Source organism: Hippocampus zosterae, chromosome 14, assembly GCF_025434085.1.
Source record: "Hippocampus zosterae strain Florida chromosome 14, ASM2543408v3, whole genome shotgun sequence".
NCBI lineage: Eukaryota > Metazoa > Chordata > Actinopteri > Syngnathiformes > Syngnathidae > Hippocampus > Hippocampus zosterae.
The window spans coordinates 14325204-14349692 of record NC_067464.1 but is presented as its reverse complement, the minus strand read 5'-3'; the positions used below and the strand labels follow the sequence as shown (position 1 = coordinate 14349692).

Here is a 24489-nt window from a genome sequence, read left to right as displayed (position 1 = left end):
TTCCATGTTGTCAAACATTCCATTGCCATTCCTAGTTAATTCTCAAGCGTTGTTCTATGCGCCATCAAGGGCGTCAGCTTGAGGAATGAGCTGACTCGAAATTTTGCAGCCCGTGTTCGCTGATTGTCCAGAAAACACGTGAAGGCTTTGTGCACATCCGTTCTGTGATATTCATCAACATTTTAATTACTCAACGTTATAATGACAAGCTAATGGTTTAGGTTATTATTTCCTTCATGTCATACCAGGCAGAATTATGGTACAGATGAAAGGGGGATTTGCTTTAAATATACTGTAGATGTACATGCTCAACAATAAAAACAATTCATTTAGGGTTTTTTTTTCAATTATTGTTGCGCTACGTGGTTCTACTTCGAGTTGTCCAATTAATAAATTACACTACAGATCAACAGCAGTCAACATATTTTTGTTAACAAATATCAGAACAGACAAAACACAAATTCAACGTCTTTGTGTTACACATCTTGTAGTAAACCCTGCCGGATCATTTCGTACAAACACAACAAGTAAAATATTGACTTGAACTCATACAGTTTGTGAAGTCTCCTGGCAGGTGCACCAATGCCCTACAGTTGCAAATCACAATCGCGATTTGTGATTTCCGCACCCAGAGAATGGTCAGCATTCTTCTTATTGCAAGTCATTGTACAATCAAGGGGTCTCAGTTTTCAAATAGAGGCATTGGATTTGCTACTTAAAGTGTAAACGAATCACTTGAAGACAAATTTTCTTCATCATACTTTGTCGGACCAAAACTTTACCCATTGTAGGGCAGTAGTACTTGCTTCCTTAAGGACGTGATTGAACAAAGACAACTCGTGTTTAAATGCAAATTGGTGAACACATTCTTTCCTCCGCCTACTCCTCATACTTTCTTTACATTTCATAACACTTGTTGTGAAATATGGATCTGTGCATTTTTGGAACATTGTCAGCGAACTTGTTAGGTTGCGATCACCCTGCATATTGCAGCCACATTGAGGTGACAGCTCCTGCAAAGTGGGATGTGTTCATAGAAATGGCCGTAAAACCCAGCATAGGTCTGAATGGAGCTCAATTTAGAAACTGTATTTGTTTTTGAGTGTAAACAATTAGTTTCTGCAATTATTTTTGAGCCTGTTCTCACAGGCCGTTTGGATGTACAATGATTAAAAAAAAAAAAAAAACGACAACTTAATTTTACTGTAAACTGATGAAAAAAAAAGTTTTAACCTCGAAATTTTTGGACTGACATTGTGAACTGACATGATGCATATCTGCCATGTCCTGGTTCTGTATGTGTATGTGTATTTGTTAACATGGTTGCAGGTATGTGTGTGTGTGTGAGAGAGACACAGAGAGAGAAAGAGAGCAAGAGAGAGAGAGAGAGAGAGAGTTTTGCTGCAGGCTGCAAAGCTGCTCCAAATGTCCATCTGCTGGGTTCACAATCCACCTGAGCCTGCTCACACATGCGCAGTATAACACACACACACACACACACACACACACACACACACACACACACATGTACACCCTTCTCTGAAAAAAGTCCCATTCTAAAAAGCAAATATACAATATTAACGTACTAGTAATAATATCCTTCAGATACGCTCAGAGGCCTCTTAGCAAATTCGAGAATTTGACTCAGGCAGTCAGAGGGCCATTTGGGAATAAAAATAGAAACGGTAGTATCTATATGGCACCCCTTACTATGCAGTTTTATCAGTCTGTTTAACAAAGTACAGAACTACATAAAACAATGACAACTGAATGTAGTGAGAAACGAGAGTTGTTGATTTTATGGTAAGGAAGATGATTTACTTGTTTGAGCACCCCTGGCCATGAATCGATAGCGATTGTTACCCTAGCTTGACACCGGAGACATGCATGTGGACTAAAGATCCCCTTCCAGGCTTAGCTTTCAGTCCATCCGAAGGATGGAGCAAGAGAGGGATGGAGAGGGAGGCTGTGGAGAGTTGCTCTATCCCTGAGGAGAATCTTCTGCCAGCCCAGCGCCACACAGATCAACAGTCAGCCAGCCAACCGTGCTCTGACCTCATCCTCTCTCTCCCTCTCTGCAGCTCCATTTCAGGCTACCTCGCTCTCCCGCTCTGCCAAAGGCATTTGCTGTCCCCGCGTCTCCTTACGCCAACTGCAGCAGCTAGGCTCGCCTGTCTTTGGTCCAGCCAGCCTGTCTCTCTTTCCCCCGCCATTATCCCTCTGCTTTTGTGTCTCCGTCTCTGTCCATCTGCACATCCGGCTGCCAGCGACTCTTTCTGGCCAATAGTTCTCTCTCGGAAAGCAGCCAGGCTGTCCGCAGCTGAGCCAATCTGCCCAACGAGCCGCCTGTCTATTCATCATCTGTTTGCTTTCCCACATATATAGCGCCCTGTTTACCTGCTTGCATTCCATCTGGTTCTTATTTTTTATTTTTTGGGGTGCTCTGTTTCAATGTGCATTCTAAGAGGCCAAACATGAACTCCTCACCCCATTTTATGCCGCTCGTGACTCACGGTCAAAAAGATTTACTGGTATGACAAGAAAATGGAGACGATGTGCACATCTTATTTTAATAATAAAAAGAAAATTGTCTCTCCCAGGGGTTAAACAGGTAGCACGATAACCACTCGGGTCTAAGGCCAACCTCATGTTTTTAGAAAAGTCAAGAAAAGAAAAACTGAGAATCTGGGAAAGTGGGAACCACACTTGTGGACTTCACCGTTACAATAATCTCCCAGGATTTTTTTCCAATCAGTTCTTCAATTAATTTAATCTGAAAAATCTTTGCTTTTTTCCCATTGGAGTCAGGATTTAAATTTAATGGCAAACGGTTTCAGATAATGAATGGATAGAGAATTTAAAAATACTGGTTTAATTTAAATATGTAGGATGTGCTTGCTCACTCGCCTGACATTCTCCTCTGAAGCTGACTGAAGCTCTTTGGTCAACTGTTGACATGTGATGTGACGTGATCTATTTTGCCGGTTACATGTCCCACCACATTAAACGGAACAGTCGTTTTACAGCTGAGTGACAAGCAGATTGACGTAATCACACAAGTGATCAAGATAGATGTCACTCACCAATTATGCACAGTAGTTGTGGTTGTTTTTCCATATTTATTAAAGCAACAGCTTCATCAAAACAAAGTTACACGTAGCTTAAAACAATCTCAGGATGCACCTTGACAATTCTGATACAGCTCTTTACATTTACGTCTGTTCGGATTAGCTAACTATCCCTGTGAAACTAATCTTCCATTTGGATTTGACTTTTCATTCCAGTTGATGTGTTTTTTAGGGAGAGTTTACATTTCATTTGGTTATTCGGTTTGATTCTAATCAAAACACAATGCTTCTTGTAAATCCGTCTGGTGACTCTAAGTCAGGAATGGTCGTTTATCTGCTGTGTATATGGTATGTGCCCATGTGACTGACCAGTGCAGGGTGTATTCAGTCAGTTCCAAAAATAAACTAGTTCTTAGCCCCATGCTCCTAGACCCCCACAATGCATTGCTGCGAGCAGTTAACTTCTGGCACACTGGCATTTGCCCATGTTGTCACACATTTAGTCCACATTAGGGCGCTTTGGAAAATGCTCCAAGGGCAGACTGCTTGTTGTTCATCTACGTGTGCCCCGTGATTGACTGGAAACCAGTTCAGGGTACACCCCGGCTACTGCCCAATGACAGCTGCGATAAGCTTCAGCACGCCTGCGACCGTCGTGACGAAAAGCGGATCAGAAAATGGATGGATCAAACCAAACCAGGACTGTGGTGGTTTTCGTTTGCAATTTGCACATTGCAAACGAAAACCTGATATGCTATACGAACCAGGCTGATCTACTAGCCGATCTATCCATCGTCCAGGTGCGGCTGGGAGATGACATCGGAGCTGCTGTGATTTTTTTGGTTGAGAAATGATCTGTTTTGACTCTCCGTTTTCATTTCGTTCGATTTTTTTTCTTCACCTTCACATAGCTCGAGATGAAATCAAGGATGCTTGAAATCAATACGAGTTCCACCTTCGCTTTTCATGTAATTTAAGTCTGTAACTGCTTTTTGAAACTTACACAAAAATGTCAGATTTTTCATCCTACAGAATTCTCTGTGACCTTCTCATAGAATCCTTGATTATTATAATAGAAAAATTCCCTATTGTTTGCGGAGATGGGGAATGGGGCTATTCAAAGCTTGAGTGCTGTGAGTTAGGTTGTCATGCTAAACCCAAAACCCTGGCCCCCATTTTGATGACTTATGCGCCCATGTCACGGTGGCCGGGGTCGCCAAATAACAGCCTTTTTCGCCTAATTCAGACTGCAGTGTAGTCTAATATCTAATAATCTCAGAAAACCTGGAACTTTTGAACAAATCTGAATTGCTGTCCAAAAAACATTCAGTGGCCCGAGAAATGAGCTCGTTCACGATGTTCAGTTCACACTGGGCCAAATTACGAACATGTTCATAAAGTTTTGTTCATTGAACACGCTCGGGTACACCACTGCTGACCAATGAGCCGCAGCAAGAGAGGAAAAAAATAGAGTGAACCAAACTAAGAGTGATGATGATGTAACAGCAACATATGCTATAATGAGCCTGGTAAACATTCATTATAGTCAGACGATGTATTTCATTTACGGTCTGTCCAAACAAGATACCTTGAGTTCGAGAAACATCCAGATTGTAGCTGGTGGAAGATTGAAAAAGGCTTTTTCTATTTTGCCATCGAAGCTATTTGGACGTTTTCGCCATACCCGCCCCTATCCTATCCATCCATCCATCCATCATCTACCGCTTATCCGGGGCCGGGTCGCGGGGGCAACAGCTTTAGCAGGGAAGCCCAGACTTCCCTCTCCCTAGCTACTTCTTCCAGCTCTCCCCGGGGGATCCCGAGTCGTTCCCAGGCAAGCTGGGTGACATAGTCTCTCCAGCGTGTCCTGGGTCTTCCTCGGGGTCTCCTCCCGGTGGGACATGACCGGAACACCTCACCGGGGAGGCGTTCAGGAGGCATCCGAATCAGATTCCCAAGCCACCTCATCTGGCTCCTCTCGATGTGGAGGAGAAGCGGCTCGACTCTGAGCCCCTCCCGGATGACTGAGCTTCTCACCTTATCTCTAAGGGAGAGCCCGGACACCCTGCGGACAAAACTCATTTCCGCCGCTTGTATCCGGGATCTCGTTCTTTCGGTCACGACCCATAGCTCGTGACCATAGGTGAGGGTTGGGACGTAGATCGCCCGGTAAATTGAGAGCTTCGCCCTTTGGCTCAGCTCCTTTTTCACCACGACAGACCGATACAACGTCCGCATCACAGCAGACGCTGCACCGATCCGCCTGTCGATCTCCCGTTCCCTCCTACCCCCACTTGTGAACAAGACCCCAAGATACTTGAACTCCTCCACTTGGGGTAAGATCTCCTCCCCGACCCGGAGGGGGCACTCCACCCTTTTCCGACTGAGGACCATGGTTTCAGATTTGGAGGTGCTGATTTTCATCCCAACCGCTTCACACTCAGCTGCGAAACGCTCCAGTGAGAGCTGGAGAGCCCAGTTTGAAGGAGCCAACAGCACCACATCATCTGCAAAAAGCAGGGATGCAATACTGAGGCCCCCAAAACGGACCCCCTCAACGCTTCGGCTGCGCCTAGAAATTCTGTCCATAAAGGTTATGAACAGAATCGGCGACAAAGGGCAGCCTTGGCGGAGTCCCAACCCCACTGGAAACGATTCCGACTTACTGCCGGCAATGCGAACCAAACTCTGACATCGGTGGTATAGTGACCGAACAGCCCGTATCAGGGGGTTCGGTACCCCATACCCACGAAGCACCCCCCACAGAACTCCCCGAGGGACACGGTCAAATGCCTTCTCCAAATCTACAAAACACATGTAGACTGGTTGGGCGAATTCCCACATACCCTCAAGGACCCTGCTAAGGGTGTAGAGCTGGTCCACTGTTCCACGGCCGGGACGAAAACCACACTGCTCCTCCTCAATCTGAGGCTCGACTTCCTGACGGACCCTCCTCTCCAGCACCCCTGAATAGACCTTACCAGGGAGGATGAGGAGTGTGATCCCTCTGTAGTTGGAACACACCCTCCGGTCCCCCTTTTTAAAAAGAGGGACTACCACCCCGGTCTGCCAATCCAGAGGCACTCTCCCTGTTGACCACGCAATGTTGCAGAGGCGTGTCAACCAGGACAGCCCCACAACATCCAGAGCCTTGAGGAACTCCGGGCGGATCTCATCCACCCCTGGGGCCTTGCCACCGAGGAGCTTTTTAACCACACGGTGACTTCAACCACAGAGATAGGAGAGCCCACCTCAGAGTCCCCAGGCTCTGCTTCCTCTAAGGAAGGCGTGTTGGTGGAGTTGAGGAGGTCTTCGAAGTACTCTGCCCACCGGTTCACAACGTCCCGAGTCGAAGTCAGCAGCGCCCCATCCCCACTGTACACAGTGTTAGTGGTGCACTGCTTCCCCCTCCTGAGACGTCGGATGGTGGACCAGAATTTCCTCAAAGCCGTCTGGAAGTCGGCTTCCATGGCCTCACCGAACTCTTCCCACGCTCGGGTTTTTGCCTCGGGAATCACCGAAGCCGCGGTCCGCTTGGCCAGTCGAGACCCGTCAGCTGCCTCTGGGGTCCCACAGGCCACAAAGGCTCGATAGAACTCCTTCGGCAAATCCGATGATACAACTACAAAGTCGATCATCGAACTGCGGCCTCGGGTGTCCTGGTGCCAAGTGCACATATGGACACCCTTATGTTTGAACAAGGTGTTCGTTATGGACAATCCGTGACGAGCACAGAAGTCCAATAACAAAACACCACTCGGGTTAGGATCGGGGGGGCCATTCCTCCCAATCACGCCCCTCCAGGTCTCACTGTCATTGCCCACGTGAGCATTGAAGTCCCCCAGCAGAACAAGGGAGTCCCCAGCAGGAGTACTCTCCAGCACAACCTCCAAGGACTCCAAAAAGGGTGGGTATGCTGAGCTGCTGTTTGGTGCATATGCACAAACAACAGTCAGGACCCGTCAACCCACCCGAAGGCGGAGGGAGGCTACCCTCTCGTCTACCGGTGTGAACCCCAATGTACAGGCACTGAGCCGGGGGGCAATGAGTATGCCCACACCTGCTCTGCGCCTCTCACCGTGAGCAACTCCGGAGTGGAAGAGAGTCCAACCCCTCCCGAGAGAACTGGTACCAGAACCCAGGCTGTGTGTGGAGGCAAGTCCGACTATATCCAGTCGGAAATTCTCTGCCTCACACACCAGCTCAGGCTCCTTCCCTGCCAGAGAGGTGACATTCCATGTCCCAAGAGCTAGCTTCTGCAGCCGAGGATCGGACCGCCAGGGTCCCCGCCTTTGGCTGACGCCCAGCTCACATTGCACCCGACCCCTTTTGGCCCCTCTCATGGGTGGTGAGCCCATGGGAAGGGGGACCCACTTTGCAGTCATCATTGGGGTCTTTGAGCCGTGCTTTGTCTGGCCCCTCACCATAAAGCATAAAGCCCCAGACAACTTAGCTTCTGGGATCATTGGGACACACAAACCCCTCCACCACGGTAAGGTGACGACTCACGGAGGGGGCCCCTATCCTATTCTCACCATAACAGGAGAGCAAAGGAGGGTTTGAATGGCTCCTCTCAACTAAAGCAACTAAAGGCTGCAATACACTCACTTGCTCGTCAAGGACATCTCTAATGGACCTAGAACAAAAGAATAGGGGAGAGGGAGAGAGGGAACAAGAGACAGATGGAGGGGGAACGAGAATGCATGGTGCAAGGGCATATTTGGGAAAAAAAATGTGTAGTTCGTTGCTCGAGTGATTGGCTTTTGCCATGGACCGTTGTCCACAGGTGGGAAATGAAAACAAGAATTTTTGCTATGCATATGACACAGACCCATACACAAAAGAGCAACTTGCCACTGTTCATTTCACACACAGAGATGTGTTCATGACGAGACCTAAAATTCACGTCTATTTTGCGCTGGATTTACACTTTGACATACACTTGTTTTTTTTTTTCCTTCCCGTGTGAACCAGGCTTTTGAATATATGGGGTAGAGAGTCAGGCCAGTTCAAATATAATATGGTAGATTTTTCAATATCATGTTTGGGAAAGTCAATTGTTTGGTCAATTTTTGTATGAAAGATTCTCTGTTATCAGATTTCTCCAGCATATCACTGCATCATATTTTTAAATTGGTATTCTCCGCGTATTGCAGTAATAGAGCATTCCCTTTGTAACATATCATATTAAAATATCTCCCATGAAACGGTGCGCAGCACAGAGGGGAAGCCCATCTATCTCGCTTTGTGCCTTTCTTCTCTCTGACACTTTTGTGTGTGTGTGTTTACAGTCGTTCCCGCATGAAGCACACATCTTGCTATGCGCACATTCAAAGTCCTCTGCAGCCAGATAGCTAATCCCTGATGTGGGTTGGCCCAGTTATTGGTTCCCAGCTTTTCGAAGCGAATGCTACAGCGAGAGAGGAGATGGGAGGTGTGTGTGTATGTGTGTGTGTTGGGATCCCTCTTTTTAGAATGATAAACCTGGCCATGTTGCTGCTACACTGATGGATGTTATCTGTGTCAGCCTTTTGTCTATTTCCCTCTCCTTCGAACAAAGTCCATCCCTTGTTAGTCACCGTCACTTTGCGACTCTTCCCTCCTCAGCCAATAGCTGGGTAGACACCACGAAAGCACCACGCAGTGTCCTCAATTTTAACCGCTGTGCCTGGATTCGACTATTGGTAAATAACGTAATGGGTTAATAATTGATTGCCATTACAGGCATTCATCTCATTTTTCTTCCACACGATCTCTGCATTTCTAAACTCTAAAATGAGATGAAAGCAAGCTGCTGTCCTTTTGGGGCGGAAAGGTTGAAACAGCCGCTTCCTAATAACCACCAATTAGTGAACTGTACATCACCAGTATTGAAAGAATGAAGAAATACCAAAAGAATGAAACATCATACAAAAGCCCACTCTTGATGCTGTGTGGGAAGTGATGCCAGATTCGCCACAATGTGCCTCAACTAGTTCCCCATATAGCCCAAATGAGATCCCTAAAGAGTTTCTTTAAGACATCATATAGAAATCAACAGATTTGACTACGAAACTAAACGACAACTCTCAACAAAGACAATGAGCATCGAGCCAGCTAGCTGGGGATCTCATTTAAGATGGCTGATCAGTTGTGGCGATGCTTTGTGCTCAGGTGGGGTCCTCCTGAGACCAAAGCTTTAGAGATAAGGGGTGCGTATCTGGTGACTCTGCCAGGGAAAATGCACCCAAACATGGGGGGCTGAGGGAGACGCAGGCAGGCTCCTGCTCTTGCTGTAATTAGGTGCCTTGAGCTTGACGCCCACACGCCGTCGAGCCCTCCCTCCTGCCTGCAAATAGGCTCCCAGGCGCCTGGGCTCTCATACACAAAAACACACACACATTTGTATCAGCAAGCACGTTGTAGAAAAGGAAAGGGTATACGTTCTTACAACAGAATGACCCAGAACGACACTCAGCACAGCACGATGCCCAAGAATCCGAATTTAGAACAGCACCGGAGTGATAGATAGATAGATAGATAGTCGATCAATCCATTGTCTTAACTGCGTTATCCTCACGAGAGTCACGGGCGTGGTGGAGCCTATCCCAGCTGACTTTGGGCAGTAGGTGGGGTAACATCCTGTTTTGGTTGCCCCCAATCACAGATAGATAAATAAATAAATAAACAAATACGTCGGTGCGCGACATTGAACATATAGTATATGCCAGAGCGGTACACATCAATCCCGTACATTCAAAAAGTTTGTACATAGTGCAAATAGCGATTGTGTTTATAGACTTGTAGTTCTCTAGTTTATTTGCCTTCTAAAATAAAATAAAACATTTTCTCCTTGTTGAGTTGTCTCGTAATCTCCCTTTTGAACTTTGTCAAATAATGGCTAGCAGGCTAATGTTTATTTTTTTTGTGTGTGAGGAGTTTAATTAGACTTATTTTACCCTCGTCTGTGACAAGAATTTAGTTTGGAATTTGCCATCCTTTTTTCCCCCACCAGTTGACATCATTGACAAAATAATTCCAGTCAGAAATCACATGTGGAACAAAAAACGATTGTCTCTTGAATATACTGTAAATCTTGTTTCCATTCTTTTCGACAGTACTTGCGTGACATTAGAATGTACACTTTCATTTTAAATCACACTGTTTTATCCCAGTCGCTAACATTGCTCAGAGCTACACAGAACAAAATGATGCGTGAAATTTGCTCTATTTTATTTCAAGTTTACACATAATAAACTCTGGCTCCAGATATATTTTTTTAAGTAAACTATACATCTACTAAAAATATATATATCTGAATGCAGATGATTCTATTGTGCGAGTAAATTCCACACACCATTTCTTTCAGTGTACTATTCACCGATTGTAGCAAAATCATATACTAGAAACTTCTTTTCTTGATTATCGCTAATTTTCAGAATACATATTTGAGATTGTCAAATATGGTCAAACGCTGGATCAAACAAGAAAAAAAATCTGAGATATAAAAAAAATTAAATAATAAAAGAGAAAATGTCAAAGCACAGAGAGCACAGCAGAGCCTGTCTCCACATCTCCCTTGGCCCAAAAGAGCAGAACACATTGGTGTGCTGGCTTTTGACCATGGCAATTTTAATCAGTCTTTTTCACACTTCATTGGGGATTCATCGCCCCCTCCTCCCTTCAAACATTGTTTGGGAGAGTTATCAGCAGCAGGCAGCATATCCGGTAATTATACATGCAAGGTAATGTAGGGAGCCTGGCTGAATATTTCAGCCAAGTGCATGCGCGGCTGAAAATCACTGGAGGGTACAACCGCTTCACAATACTTGGACGGTGGCAGCCATAATTGAAGAATGACGTCTGAGAGCAACCTAGGAGATAGATCTATCGGCTATGTGATGAGCAAGAGGCTAAAGCCTAAAATTTAACACTCCGATGAATCATTTTGGCTGAGGCATTTCTCTGAAGGATGCTGTGTTTTGTGGGCGTCGAGACTGAGTTGATGTTGCAGAGGCATAGTACAAACACTTCTGGAGACCAGATCGCTAAAACAATTTTGTTTGAACACATTTCGTGTGTGCGTGCGTGTGTGTAAGAGGCCATCTGATAATAAGGGCCGAACACACATGCACAAAGACACGTCGACAAATGCACACAATCGAAAACTAACAGTCAGACAGGATCCTCTGGGGAACATAACGGCGGAGACATAACAGTGACTCATTCAAACGGTCAGGGAACACACGCACGCGCAAACACGCGCACACAAATTCGAACATATCAGCCAGGCTGTCAGATACAATCAGAACCCAGCCCGTGGAGTACTGTTGACAGGTGTGGTCCGCCGGTCACGCACGCACCAGCCGGCCATGTCCTCCAACCTGGCGCTTGGCAGGGGGATCACATGTGATAATACACCACATTGAATGACTGTGTATGTTTGTGTTTGGCAAACCGGGAATATATGAGAGGCTGCATGTTTGGTCAAAGTGCACCGGGGCGTTTTAGCTGTGTGTTGGATATTAGGTCTCGCATACAGCAGAACAACAAGCAGTGCTGCGCTATAACATTAGATAATCAAATAAATGCTCTCTCATGTGTGTGGGATGCTAACCTTAACCCATATGCTCGCATATGTTTCACATGTTAATTCATCCCTTGCTAAGAGTCCTTAAAGACCAGATGACTCGTGTGAGCAGAGGCGATCGAACCGACATTGATGGATGCAAACGGAGCTGCGGTACACAAAGTACAGAATAAGGGTGTGTAGGTGTGAAGCTTTGAGACCTCATAGTCAGATGTGAAACGAGTCTTGGTGTAGCCCACAGGTGTGAAGCTTTATCGTGATCATCCGATTCACTTGACAACAGAGTATAGGCACTGCAAGAAAGACGGCAACTCCAAGACACTATGCGCGTGGCAAAAAAAGGCTCTTTCTACTTTCTACCTGCATGACGATTACTATTCTATTGTCATTAGAACGGCATATGTTGAAAGTGTGTAACAAATCTTTTTATTGTTATTAGATGAGCATGACGGCACGTGTGACACATTCCAACACGCAAACAGATGGGCGAGCAAGATTTCGCAGGCAACCACACAGCAGCCACCCACACCCTTGCACATTCACACATACACATGCACACACACACACTCTTGCCTCGAAGCAGTCCAGTCCAGCTTCTACAAAGCCCACCAAGTGGTCTTTGCAGATCAAATAATCATGGCTTCCATCTGTTTCCATTTCTCTACATTAGCTTTGCTGAGGTGCCCTACAATCCACGTTAAGACACTGCTTCCACGGCTAAAATAATGATTGCGCTCTAAACCCCCTACTTCTCATTATCTGCATCTACAGCCAATGCAACAACGGGGAGTAGATACGGTACAACTGCCCTTATGGTGGTTTTGCTGTCGTAGCATATTATTTGAGATTTTATAAATGGGTTAGGTGCACGTCTATTATCTATGTTTATGTTAAAACAAAAGTTGTATTTAAAAAATGCATTCCTCTGAATCTAGAGCTTGTGTCCTTGATAGTGTGTATGGTCCAGTTCTTGCGATGCAATTTGTTACTTAGCAGAGAGATGTTTGGGTAAGAATTCACGACACCAGGGATGGGCAAATGGTGGGCTGCAGGCTACAGAACTTAAAAAATATATATACTATAGGAGTGGACCTCCCATACTTGCTGCTTGGCCCCGGCAGATTTACTTATTCACCTTTTTTTTTCTTTATGTTTGGTTGGGGGGTTTTCAGGGGTGGGGGGGCAGACTCATTTTTTTAGGGGTGGAAAACGTGTTTTGGAAGTTTATCAATGTTAAGATCTTTTGGGGGTTTACAAAACACTGCTGTTCAGCAATTTTGTGCCTTGCGCTGGAAAAATAAAACCGCAGTACAGTGTGTGGTTATGTTTTTGATTGTTGAAGGCTTTGTAGTTTTAATCAGGAATGTGTTATAAAAAATGAATATGTTAAAACACTATGAACTGTATGTACATTGGTTCAATGAAAAACAAGGCATCTACACATATTTAAAATGGAATTTTTGGAAGTGTGGTCCTTTGAGCCCCCCCGATAATGAAAAATGGTCATTATTTAGTTTGCCCATCCTTGCACTTGAACCATGTGCGTACATCTGCTAAACTTGGCGCACCACCTTTAACTTTACTCCTTGGTCGAAAAATGTTCGCATTACTAATCACACATGATTACATACAGACATTTATTGGTTTTAATGTTCCATAAAGGAGATAAAACACCATTACAACATAAAATAACCACAGTTAAGTTTCAATTGAGTGACAAACACAATTTCTATTTCTTTCATTTCTCCAAACAACTGTCACAGAAATAATGTTGACATAATTCAAGGATATGGGAGGCCACAAAGGATAATAGCAATGCATCCTGTGAAAAAAGCAAAAGAAGGCTGTGTTTGAAGGAGTCTCAAATTAGAACGGTCTTTTTGTTGTGTCATGATATCATTGGCCTTCAAATGTGTGGGTGCAGCAAGTGAATTGGGACACAGCTATTGACACGCAGAGAAGAGGATGCCAAAAGTGAAACAACTATATCATTCATTTTGATAACCATTAAAAATACTGATGATAATTGTTTCGAATTGAAGTGAAATGTGGTGCTCAGTGGAAAGGGGGACTTGGTATTCTAACTACTGCTGCACACATTATAGGAGGGGTAATATAGAGATGATATGTCATGTGGAAAGAAAATGAATCCATTAAATTCATAATATCACCAACTTCCTCTCACTATGAAGGAGATGATATTAGGCCCGTGAGAGGATGTGCCATCTTGCTACAGGACTAAGGAAGAGGTTGGGGTATGTGTGGAAGGAGCAGGAGGCGGGGGGTGCTTGGTTTTCCTGTTATGCAAGATGGAAATGAGCAAAGCCACGCTTTGCTGTAGCCGTTCTATTTTGGAACAGCTCATATCAGAAAATGCTGGGATGAGCAGGAAAATTAGGTCACTTACATGAGCGGGGCAGTACCTTGGTCGGGGAAACGATGAGACTTAAAGCGCTAAAATGTGTAGTACTTTTAATTCAGGACGAGGGTACGCAGGTTTGAACGGGGTGAACCCGATGCAGTAGCTCAACACAGGAAAAAAAAAATAAAAATCAAAGCTGTGTGCTAAACGAGACCCTGACAATGACCTGAATATATTTCAGCAATGAAAGGTGGGCGAGAATCCTCTGCTTCAATTCCTTCTGCGTTTTGCAGCGCAGCACCACACACTTTGACTTTCTTGTCTGTTCATCTAATTCATTATGCATGGGAAAGCCGAGTGCAATCGATGAGGATTGGAGAAGATATGAGAAGCCATTGCACCCGTCTTGATATCAGTAAATATGTGATCCGGCCCCCTCGTTAACTGCCGAACTGAGATGAGAAATGAGAGGAAAAGTTGCACCGCCACCCACAACTAACAATTATTTGAACTAATCATCTAGCAGGAGAGGGGAACTCCTGCTACGGAAACCAGTAGAACAATAAAGATGCATGGTGGTGGCAGCAGCAGCAGCAGCAGCAGCACAGCAAAATGGCTCAGGGGGTAGGGCGCTGGAGAGAAAAAGAGAGATGCGCGGGATTCTGGGAGACAGTCAGGCTGAGATAAAGGAGCTTGACAGAGGGAGCAAAGGGAGGACAAGCAGGGAGAGGGTACATGAGGATAATCGTGTGCGTGCCTGTGTGCAAGTACTTGTGTCTTGGAGGGACTTAGCATGAAGGCACAAAGTTGCCTTGTCAGTGGTTTTGTCTGAGGAGGTCTCCAGGTGGCAGGTGGCTGTACACGAGTTGGAGTCCTCGCTCACACACTTTACTCACACTGGAGATGTACTAAATACACTGGCCATTAGGTGGAATTAACAATAATGAGATCAAAAATGTTATCTTTACAAGGACAACAATGATTAGTTTAGATTGAGAAAAAACTGCGATGCATGATGCATGGAAGAGTTTCAAAAATTTTGATTTAATTTCGCGAGCCAATAGAGGCCACGGCGACCCGGTTCTCGAGTGGTTAGCGCGTCGACCTCACAGTGCAGAGGTTGTGGGTTCGATCCCAGCTCCGGCCTTCCCGTGTGGAGTTTGCATGTTCTCCCCGTGCATGTGTGGGTTTTCACCGGGTACTCCGGTTTCCTACCACATTGCAGAGAAATCCATGGCAGGCTGATTGAACACTCTTAATCAGACATGTCCAGCTCCGGGCCTGGGGGGCCACTGCCCTGCCCATTTTCCAGCTCTCCCGCCTGCAGCACACCTGATTCAGATGATCAGCTCATCAGGCAGCTCTGAAGCAGCATTAGAACGATCCTGATGATTTTAATCAGGTGTGTTAATCCCCGGAGAGCTGGAAAACAAGCAGTACAGCGGCCCTTGAGGACCGACTTTGGACACCCTTGCTCTAAACGGTCTCTAGGTGTGAGTGTGAGCTCAGATGGTTGTTCATTTCTGTGTGCCCTGCGATTGGCTGGTAACCCGTTCAGGCTTTCCCCTGCCTACTGCTCGAAGACAGCTGGAATAAGCTCCAGCACCAGACCCCCCCCCCCCCACACACACACATTCCCCGTTACTGTTGTGAGGATAAAGCAAATCGGAAAATGGAAGGATGGAATAAAAGACATAACTGCAGTAACTACAAAGTACAATAGTAAACATGCATCACCTACTGCAATTTTAATAACCAGAATACAAAAATATGAAGTTCCGCAGAGCCATATAGTGGTGGAGGGATTTATGTGTCCCAATGATCCTATAGGAAATGAGTTGTCTGGGGGATTTATGCACCTGCTAGAGTCACCCAGGGCAAACAGGTCCTAGGTGAGAGACCAGACAAAATATGGCTCAAGAACCCCCTATGATTGATAAGGTAATTGGACCTCCATTTCCCTCATGTGAACATGTGGGGCTCATTGGATAATGCCTGGTGGCCAGGCACAGTCTGAAAAGGTAACACTGTTGGTCATGTTTCACCAACAGGGGATGGTAGACATTTAATCCTCCCTGGTAGAGTATGTTTCCCTTAGAGGAGTGTCTGTCGGTAAGATACAAAGCGAGACTTCAGCTCGAAAATGGTCAAAAGTCAATTCATATCAATGTTCCTCAAACAGAGTTGCACAGTATTGTACATTTATGACGAGATTTAGAGGAGCTGCAAATCGTCGTGTGCCAGTCAATGTTTATACGTCTATTTGATCCCTAACGAGGCGCCAACTGTGGCAAGCGTTCACCTCGACATGCATGCATGTGTACATATGTGCCGGCCCATTTGCACATTGGATTCCACGCTTGCGCATGTGTGTGTTGCAAGAGCCGTCAGTCTTAAAGAGGGACTGTGCTGCTGTCATGCAATGACACCTCTCATTTGCTGCTGTGCTGTGAAGCGAAGCTGAAGGCAGAGGTCAGGCCACCCTCACGGAGACGCTGTGGCTCAGAGCACATCATGTCTGCCTGGCTGCCTCCTCCCAGCGCTGTCATATAGACCTCGCATACAGACACAAATAAGACACACCCTTACGGGCTCATGCTTGACCAAAACCACCTACACGCACTACTTTTTCCGAGTTTTCATGTTTGGACAGAACATGTCACAGCACACCGAGAGAGGAGACCGAGAGGACAATACGTTAACTCTAATCGTCTGTTTCATTGTGTGTGGCAATAACAATGTGATCATAAGAATCATTTATTCATTGTCTAGAACAATAAACCACTCTGAGTGGTGACTGAAACAAATGCGACACACTCCAATGTCTTTAGTCAACACATATTCTGGATCCCATTCCTCCCCATGCCTTGCTATCCACACTTCAGAAGGATTTGGCTCAAATTCATCAGCAAACATGAGTGCATGTGAATTTTCTATTAAAGCAGGGGTTTCCCTTGGAGGGCCATTATGAATTTTGGGAAACCATAGAAATGTTTAATCACCTCTACAGACTACATACACAGCGCACAACAAATTGATGGATAGACACTAGTTTCTAAATCAGAAATCAAGAATAATGACTGTTATTGTGGATTAAATATGACACTTTGAAATTTTGGTTCAGACTTAAGCAAGCATCATGAAACTTGCCATGCTTGATTTGCTTTCGCGGGCCACATATATGATGTGGTGGGCCAGATCTGGCCCCCGGGCCTTGACTTTGACACCTGTGTATTAAAGCATGCAAAGAAACACACCGTTTTGAAACCATAGGAGACAAAGTCAGCGACGAATCCTTGCAATTGTCCGTATTGCCCTCCCCTTTCCGATTCCCCGATCACCGCTTATCTGTCGTCGCGTCTGACTCACCTCCAGTACTACCCCCCCCCCCCCCCCCCCCGACTGCTCCCGTAGAGTGTCCATTCGTCTTGACCGCTGTCGCATGCCATAGTCAATTACCCATCAAACATTGTAATATTCACCCGATATTGCCGACATGACGGGGAGAGCGATCAAAAGTGACAAATCAGATTTATGGAGCAAGTACAAATAAGGAGATTGTGACCTCTCCAATTGCCGTGTTGAATAATGGATGTCTGTTTAGGAATCATTTGCCAATATCGCAGCATTTTCGCTTGTCTGGCTGAGCTGAAATCCACAGAGGCTTCAGGGACAGTTTTGGAAAACTGCATGATGCCATTCATATTTTATTTGTCCAAGTGTTCTGTTACGTTCAGGTTGGGATTGCTAGGATCTCATATTTTGCTCTCTTGAATGGCATGAATGCAGAGGAGAACGACTGAACACTGTGCGTCTACAGGCTCCAGGAATTGAACTGCCCGGTTGAGCGGCTTTCTTTTCTATCGTGGCTTGAATCGCTGAGCTTCTTTTCCATTCTAAAATAAAGACTAAATATAATGTCCTGAATACAACTCACGTCGTCTCGAGGTCAGCGCTTTGATTATATCATGGTGACACTCAAAACAGCGACTCCGGCGCTCTTTACAGCAATCTTCAAGACGCGGTTGTGTTTCCGATGGGAAAAGGCTAAACCAGGTTATGAAAATCCTTATTTACAGCTGCCTGGCTGTGTGAAGTAGGTCACAGAAGCTTATGAAATGGAATAGATCTCCTCACATACTCTTTCATTTTTTTTCTTTTCAGAAGCCTTACATTGGAACTAAGGGCAAAGATACGAAAACTGTGTTTCCACTCGTGTTTAGCGAAGACGCCTTAAATAGTACAGATGTCAAGTTTGCACCAAACAACTCGACACATCCATCAAAAGCATGCAAATATCAGCGGCAGACAGAGTGTTTTGCCACTGGGGACAAATCATCTGAATTAAAATCTAGAGGGAGTCATTTGATCTTTTTTCCTATTTCCGTTACAATGGGTTTATTTCCCTCAACCCCAGAATGCAAATGGTACAGTCCAGCTGAGAACCCCTTGCAGTGATCTAATCAAGTCGACTGTGAAAGCATGGACAAAACTACAACAACGACCAAAAAACAAAAATAAATCAAATGTTCGCTGCTGTTACAAGCCCTTATTTGTTCTTATGGATGGAAGCAAAGTCACTAAAAAAAGTTCAGCTTGTATAAACGGACTTTTGCATTCTAATGACAAGCTGTGATGTCGCCCTGGCAGTAGATTGCCATCTACTGAGCATATGTTGCTCATCCAATTTGTTGCTTGCTGCGCTCTATATTATCCCACGCACATATAAAGGGTCAGGCAAAATGATCGGTCACATTTGTTGGTTAAATAAAAGGCACATCAAGTAAAGAAACAAAAAAAGTGTTTTTATTTTCAAAATGTACCTATAATGCCATTTTGCTTTGTTTCTTTATAACGCCATTGTTTTTCTTTTTTTTTTTTTTTTTTCAGTTGCTGCCATGAATTGGACTGGTGAGCATCGCGCTTTCATTGTAGAAACGTTTATCAAAACAAACAAACTGTAACCCGCAACACAACGGGCGTTTCGTTTGCACTTCAATCTTGGTAGCCATTACCCCATACCAGGTCGAAACACTTGTTATGGGTAAGCAACTTCAGAGCTACTGGATCTGCATTGAAATGAAAATCACCCGACCGTGTCAAATCATTTTGCCTGACCCATGTGCGTGTAAGGAAAATTCATTTAAGCAATTCCCATTAACAAAATAGTACAATCAGTATGCCGTAGTGCAGTTCCAAAACCACAAGAACATACAAACGAATGATCTTTGACAATGTCATGACAGGCTGCGCATCCTTGCCTTGTAAAGGTCCCTTTTGCATTCAATGTTGGAGTCGTCCCAAATGTGGTGGTCAGCAAGTGTACAGTACATTGCACAGCGGCTGCGAGTGGCGTGTATGAGAGCCTTGTCCCTGAGGTTGATGGATGCTGGTGGGAGGCTGTTATGCCACAAGGTGAAAGTGTCCATTTATCAGCCCCACTTCCACCACTGTGGCTTTCCCATTACCAGCGCACTTCATGCAGCCTGATTGGTTTTTAATTGGCCTGCCCGCCAGGAGATAGATCATGTTTTCCCAGAGGAGAGTCACGGAGATGTGTGTACCTAGTGGACTCCCATGCTATCTCAGGAGGGATACCCGCATCAGGATGCCGGTCTGGCGACCAATCTTCAATGCAAATCGCACGCGGATGAAAGCATAGTCCCCAGTTAAAATTTGATGCTTATCTTTTCCTCATACTGGATGTATTTTCATGGCTACAACCAAAAATTGCTCCAGGAAAGCCCATAGTGTATCTCCTCAAAAAAGATAAAGCAATGCTAGTTTGGGACAACCCCCGAAATGCACAATTTTTAGATTTGCATGAATGCAATCCAGTCAGATCATCTCACTCCTATTATTAAAAAAAATAAAGCTGGGTGAGATTTTAAAAACAAGAGCAAAGATGTCTGTTTTTAATTCTGTGAGGTTGAAATTTGATTCGAATAGTTATATAATGTTAGTAAGGATTGGAATAAATCGAGTTCGCTGATGAAGGGGTCTTAATTAATGGCTGCTATATATCCAACGTTGCAGGGAGATTTCGGTGAAGGACACAAGCGCAGCCACATCTCACGCTGAGCAGACATCAGTATTGACATTGTGTCTGCTCAGATGGATCAATCCCCGCTCTGCCCTTGCCTAACCACGTCATTGAGAAGACTGGAAGAGCAAGTTGATTCCCCAGGTATAGTCTCAAAGTTTTACAAGGATTTGTCTTCGTGTAGAATCCAGACTTGACAGCCTGCCCGTACATTCATTGGCCACAACTTGACAAAATGTTTGTTTGCTTCTGTCCTTTTTTTTTTTTTTTTTGCGGCCAATGTCATTTGGCATCTTGCATTTGGCGAGAAGTGCCTCGCAACTGATGGCTCATTCATTGAAGTCATATCAAAGAAGCGGGAAAAGATCCAATCTCGTCATTCTTCACATGCACAGAGACAAAACGAATTAACTTAATCTAGTAGCAATTGATAAAAACTTTGTTAACACAAATGATAAAGGAATGCATTATTTGGGAAAATTTGGAAAAAGCCTGACTGTCAATGTTATGATAATGTCATTCTAACACTAATTTGTGTTGTAATGTTTTCCTTCATGATATACTACAGCTACCTGTAAATTCTTGAGCAGAGGTTCCTCGGGAGTCATATATGTCGGGAGTCCAGAAGGTTACGGACAGAATCGGACCCCACAAGCTTTGACTCAGGAAAATTGCTCCTACAAAATTATTTATTCATAAAACATGAAGAGAGCTCAAAAACAGGCACGATATGGCTCTCGAGGAACCGGAGTTCCCTAGCTCCGTTCTAGGGTCAAATTGTAACCATTTTTAACACGTCTTTATTGAAGATTTTGCATGCGTGAATGGTTCAATATAATATTACTGTTTCAGTGTTGAGGTAAAAAAATTACGGCGCTTCATTGTAAATTGTATATATTTTTTAACAGTGCAGATAATAGATACTTCACATCAAAGACGTAAATTTTAACCGTAGGAAACAATAATGGCTATCAACAAGTATACCAATAACTCCTGGAATACATTCCTCTCCCATCAACCCGATTTATGAATACAGCAACAAATATACAATATCTTGTTCAGCTATCAGTTAGAAAAATTACACTAGACAAATGGTGGTTAGAATTTCTGCAAATAAGCATATACTGTATCGCCATTTATATTTTTAGTGACTGGGGGAAGACAAAGTTGGAGAAAAGTGCGACAAATGTGAACCATATTGATAGTGTAGAATGGAAAGATCATATTTAAAACATAAATGATTTAAGACAGCATATTGTTTGCACCACATAGGCTAAAGCGACAGTACATAACACTCATTCATATCTGTCAATATGAAAATACATTTGCAGCCTATCAAGAATCTTCAATAGCACCACAAACGTTAAAAACGACAAAGTGAGGATTTTCCATCGTCAATGGCCTAAGCACTAAAACTAAAACTGACTGACACACACACACATGTAAAAATACCAAATGAAGGCTAATGAACGCGTGTGACATCGGCACAAAAACCGCAAGCACCCACTGCTGTTTGCAAGCAGGGGATCCCCCCCCCGACAAGCTTTTTACAATTCATTAGGCTGCAGTGGTAGAAGGGAGTGGACTCCCATTTTCCGGAGAAAAAGACTCTCACTCAATTTAACTTGATTGTCTGTCTTCTATCCGTCAAATCATCCAACTGTATTTCGGCAGGAATTTTCAATTATACAATATCAAGGTCCGCTGTGGAACTGTACGGAAAGTGATATATAATGCAGTCTCAGACCAGACACTTGTGCTCGTGAGTAGCCTGAATAAGAGACAGGGAGAGAGAAAGACAGCGACACACACAGAGGTGGGGGTGGAGGAGGTGGGTGGCTTGGGGTCCCCCTGTAATGTTGCTCTCAGTACAAGCAGGGTGGCGTGATTTCCTTCTCTAATTTAATCACAGTGGCCTGTCTTCCTGTCCGCCGCAAAGCACATCAGGCGCCGTGGTGGTGGTGCTGCACAAGCACACATTCTCCCGCGCGACAACACCAGTCCCTTCTTAACACCAAGACATTATCAGAGGAGGAAGACCCCAAAGAACATGGTCTCACGTTATGCCAAGTCAGCTGTCCACGCATGGTGACTGTGCAGGATGCAAGAAACTTCGATGTATTTATTTTTTTAAAGAGTGGGAAACACACTCGGTTTTACATCCAATTATTTTGTTGACTTTTGAATGACTCGAACTGTATATTGTGGTAATGTCGACAGGTTCAGATACAATTTGTATCAACTATTCTTCACATTTTATGCGCGCCGTTACAACTCTTCATGTTGCATTCGAACAGTTGGCAGGTGAGGGAGAGAAAACAAGAAGCGCCTCACTTGGTTTATCTCGACAGACCAAAACAAGTTGCAGCGCGTTTGACATTCTGCTGTGAATACAGACGCACACACGCAACATTTCACAACTAAATCTGCATTGTCTTCATCATGCATTTTCCTCTTTTATGGAGGTTGCCATTATGTCTTGTGTTTTATTTGCTGGCACGGACAGCTCCATCCAGCCTATCACACAATGTCCCCTCAGAAAACATATGACAATAAAATAACTCATTCAACACATTTTACCAAAGTGCAAATACAACCCAAGTTCTGCAGTACGTCATTTGTAAAGAACGTCCAAAGCGCAGAACATTTAAATGCACTTGTTCAGTCAGCCACGATACAAAGACAAAACTTTGAAAACAAACTTTTAAATGAATGTTGCCTCGATAAGTCTACGCTCATATTCGTCATTCAGATCATTTTCAAGTCAACGTGCGACTGAGGATACGTATGAATTTATCATAAGAACAACAAAAACAGCAAATATTAATCGACCACCAAACTCAGCCATGTGTTGCGTTATCTCAGAAATGTCAATATTACTTATGTTACTTTGCAACACGATCCAACCATTGCTAATTTTTACGAGAAGACAACACCAACTAGTACAAGTTACCTACCAGCTGCATTCTTCTCTTGAAACTTTTCTCCAAAATGTGCTTCCTCTTCTTTCTGACAGCCTTTCCTTTACTTCTCCCCCAATTCATTTAACATGCTCAGTACAAACTTCTGCTCCCACATTGCATGCAAATTCATTTTTTAAAAATGTTTTATGACTTCAGAGATGACTGGGGAGTGTGAGGAGGCAGAGTGGAGAGAGACAGGATGACAGAGGGCTGGACGAGTGGAGATAATGGTTGGAAGGAGGACGACCAATGGGCCCGGAGCCTACTAATGGAAAAAGGGAATCAGGACACACCAATGAGGCGCAGCCTGTAGAGAGGGAGCGAGAGTGAGAGAGTAGAGGGAGGCGAGGATGGAGAGAGCACAGTTGGGAGGAGACGCTGTCAAGCAGACTGAGAAAGAGACTGAGGAAGAGAGAGATGAGAGCTTCATATAGCCAATGTACACAGGCGGTGGAGGGAAGCAAGCATGAAGAAAGGCAGGAAAGGAAGCAAGCAAGGAAGGAAGGAACGGACTTACCCGGCTCCTCTTAGCTGCATCCTTTCATACACTGCCTCGTAGACTCCACAAACACACACACACCCTCCCCAACGATAGAGGCACACGCCACGCTGCTGCCGAGACTAAGCAATAGCTGAAACAACAAAGGGAAGGATTGCCAAAGCCGACTGGTATACCCTAAAGCAATTCTGACTGTTAATGTGTGTGTGTGTGCAGGCGCGTGTGTGTCTATGCATGTGTCAGGGAGAGAGAGTCGGAGTGTGTGTGTGTGTGTGTGAGCATGTGTTTTCTCTGAGGAGGAAGAGGAGGAGGGATGTGAGTTGAAACCCCAAATGCTCCCTTCGCTTCGCTTTGCTTCCCTCTCCCTCCTTGTTCTGTGGATGTGGCTCTCCCGGTACACTGTGCAATGTATGTCCTCCACCACTCAGTATGTTCTCCCTCTCTCCCTCCCTCCTTCTTTGCATCCCTTCATTCGCTCTCCCTTGCTCCTCTGCCTGCTAATGTGCCCTCCCTTCCCCTTCTTCTACATATATTTAGGGCTGCAGACTGTCTGCTCCCAGAGTCTGCTCTTCCCACGGGCCCTACGAAGCGATGGAGGGAGGGCGAGAGTGAGAGAGCGGCAGACAAGAGATGAAGGGGGGCAGGGGGGGAGGGATGTGCAGTGCATTTAATCCACAACACATTTTGTCACGTCCTTAAAGGGGCTCTCACACTGATATTTTTTTTTCCTGGCAGGGCTACATTTAAAAGGGATGAAAGATGCACAATAACAGATGGCCTCCTTGTAAGTAAAGAATTCTTCCAGATTCTTGGTAGGTTGAATAAAGACCACACAAGGTGAAGAAAGTATAGGGAAAGGCTGCAGTTGTCGTCTGGTGATGCGCTGCTTCCAAACCCTCCAACATCACTTTGATCATATCATTCGGGAATTTCTTGAAAATAAATAAATAAATACACCACAACGGTTATGCAAAATGTCCAAGTT

General features: G+C 44.7%; 1 protein-coding gene across 9 annotated transcripts in view; it reads right to left on the bottom strand.

Moving 5' to 3' along the window:
- myt1lb (myelin transcription factor 1-like, b) overlaps positions 1 to 24030 on the bottom strand; it is a 131827-nt gene extending 107797 nt beyond the window's left edge. For 7 of the 9 annotated variants that reach the window (XM_052086668.1, XM_052086674.1, XM_052086671.1 and 4 more), the window contains exon 1: positions 23000 to 23515. The gene's annotated coding sequence lies outside the window, so the exon portion shown is untranslated. The other 2 variants (XM_052086669.1, XM_052086673.1) reach the window with 2 other exon arrangements.
- Positions 24031 to 24489: the final 459 nt, after the last annotated feature.